The following is a 2,885-nucleotide window of genomic DNA, read 5'->3' on the forward strand; positions in this document are numbered from 1 at the left end:
GTAAAAGTTCTTGATTTTGATACAGTCCAACTTATTGATTGGATTGTGTTTTTGTTCTTGGCATTAAGAACTCATTGCTTGGGCACCTGGGTGACTCAGTCAGTTAAGCGACTGCCTTCCGCTCAGGTCATGATCCTGGTGTCCCAGGATCGAGTCCCGCATCAGGCTCTCTGCTCAGCAGGAAAATCTGCTTCTCCCTCTGACCCTCCCCCCTCTCATGTGTGCTCTCTCTCAAATAAATAAAATCTTAAAAAAAAAAAAAAGAACTCATTGCTTAACTCAAGATCAGAGATTTTTCTCTACTTTTCTTTGAAGTGTCATAGACATATGGGTGAATGTTATCACTGTTGCCATTGTTACTGTTATGTAAGTGTCTAATTTTTCTAGCACCCTTTATTGAAAGTCTGTACTTTCTCCATTGGATTGCCTTTGCATCCTTGTTGAAAATCAGTTGGAGATACGTGGTTCTATTTTTGGACTTAACTCTCTATCTGGTTCAGTTGATCTATGTGTTTATCCTTTCACCAACACAAGATTATCTTGATTATTATAGTTTTATAATAAGCTTTAAAAGAAGGTAGCTTTGGGTTCCCAAACTTTTTTTAAAAAAATTGGTTTGGCTATTCTGGTTTCCACTTACATTTTAGAATCAGCTTGTTGATTTTTATTAAAAAATCTTGCTAGATGTTTACTTGAGATTTTACTTGAGATTTCATTGAATCTATAGGTCAGTTTGGGGAGAATTATAATCCTAACAATATTGAAACTTCTGATTCATAAACATAGTATACCTCTCCAGTTATTTAGCTTATTCAATTTTTTTCATGAAAGTTTTGTAGTTCTCAGAATACAGATCTCTTATAAATTTTGTTAGATTTCAACCTAAGTAATGGCACTTTATTTTCAATGGTGTTTATTTAATTTTAATTTACAAATTTGTATTGCTAGTGTAAAGAAATACAATTGCTTTTGGTATATTGATCTTCTATTCTTCATCCTTGCTAACCTCACTAATTCTAGTACCTTTTCTTCATAAGATTCCTAGGATATTCTATATAGACTATTTTGACATTTACAAATGGAGACAGTTTTATTTCTTCCTTTCTAACCTGTGTGTCTTTAATTTCTTTTTCTTGCCTTACTGCACTATCTAGGACTTCCAGAATAATTTTTAATACAAGTGATGAGAATGAACATCATTATCTTGTTCCCAGTCCTAGGGGAAGATTATTCTTCACTAAATATTTGACTGGAAAAGTCAAAAACATTTAGACTCATCATTAAGTATAATGTTAGCTATAGGTTTTTTGTGGACACCATTTATCAGATTGAGGATGTTCCCTTCTATTCCTCATTTTCTGAGATTTTTTGAAATCATGAACAGACTTCAAATTTCATCAAATGCCTTTTCTGTATGTATTAAGAAGATCCTATAGTGCTCGCTTCGGCAGCACATATACTAAAATTGGAACGATACAGAGAAGATTAGCATGGCCCCTGCGCAAGGATGACACGCAAATTCGTGAAGCGTTCCATATTTTTATCTGTACCTCTGGAACAAATAGTGCAATATATGTTAAGAAAGAAAAAAAGAAGAAGAAGAATGTAGCAAGAGGGGAAGAATGAAGGGGGGGAAGTCGGAGGGGGAGAAGAACCATGAGAGACAATGGACTCTGAAAAACAAACTGAGGGTTCTAGAGGGGAGGGGGGTGGGAGGATGGGTTAGCCTGGTGATGGGTATTGAGGAGGGCACGTTCTGCATGGAGCACTGGGTGTTATGCACAAACAATGAATCATGGAACACTATATCTAAAACTAATGATGTAATGTATGGGGATTAACATAACAATAAAAAAAATTAAAAAAAAAAAAAGAAGATCCTATAGTTTTTCTTCTTTAATCTGTTTATATGGTGAACTACACTGACCAATTTTTAAAATGCTAAATGAACCTTGCATTTCTGGAGTAAACCCAACTTGATTGTGATGTATTATCCCTTTTATATATTGTTGGGTTCAATTTTCTAATATTCAGTTGGTGAATTCTGCATTTCTTTTCATGAGGGATATGTGTGTAATTTTCTTTTCATGCAAGATCTCTGTTTTTGCTATGAGTAATGCTGGCATTGTAAGTTAGGAAATTATTGCTCCTTTTCTATTTTCTGAAAAAAATTTTGTGTAATATTGGTATTATTTTTTTCCAAAATCATCTGGTACAATTTTACAGTAAAACATCTTAGGCTCAAGTTGGTTTTGTTTTTTGTTTGTTTGTTTGTTTGCTTAGGAAGGCTTTTACTATAGATTAAATGTCCTTTATAAGATATAGGATGATTCAGGTTATCTATGGGTTCTTGAATATACCTTTTAAGAAATTTGCCCTTTCCTCCAAGTTGTTGAATTTATAGACATAAAGTTGTTCATAATATTTCATTATTAGCCTTTTAATGCCTGTCTGATTTGTAGTAATGTTTCCTTTTTCATTCCTTATATTGGCATTTGAGATGTTTTTTGGTCAATCTGAGTAGAGGCTTATCAATTTTATTGATCTTCACCCACTTTTTGTTCCATTGCTTGTTTTTCTGTTTTCAATGTTATTGTTTTCTGCCCCTACCTTTATTATTTCCCCTTTTTTCTGCTAATTTTAGGTTTGGTCTTCTTTTTATAGTTTCTTAAGGTTTAGGTAAGGTAATAAATTCTTTCAGCTTTTGCTTTTCTAAATAAGGATTTGTTTCATCTGTCATTTTGAAAGATCGTCCTACTAGGTATAGAATTCTGAGTTGACTGGCTTTTTCTTTAAATGTTTAATTCTATTACTTTAATTTTTAATTAAAAATTTTAATTCTATTGTCTTCTAGATTGTGTAGTTTGGGAATAGAAATCAGCTAT

The 2,885-nt window shown here is 32.9% G+C and overlaps 1 non-coding gene across 1 annotated transcript; it reads left to right on the forward strand.

Annotated features, from left to right (window-relative positions):
* The first annotated feature begins 1,435 nt into the window (after nt 1–1,435).
* LOC116637651 lies at nt 1,436–1,542 on the forward strand. Its single transcript, XR_004300513.1, has one exon. It is a non-coding gene; the product is annotated as a U6 spliceosomal RNA (small nuclear RNA).
* Nucleotides 1,543–2,885: the final 1,343 nt, after the last annotated feature.

This window comes from Phoca vitulina, unplaced genomic scaffold, assembly GCF_004348235.1.
Source record: "Phoca vitulina isolate PV1807 unplaced genomic scaffold, GSC_HSeal_1.0 scaffold14, whole genome shotgun sequence".
NCBI lineage: Eukaryota > Metazoa > Chordata > Mammalia > Carnivora > Phocidae > Phoca > Phoca vitulina.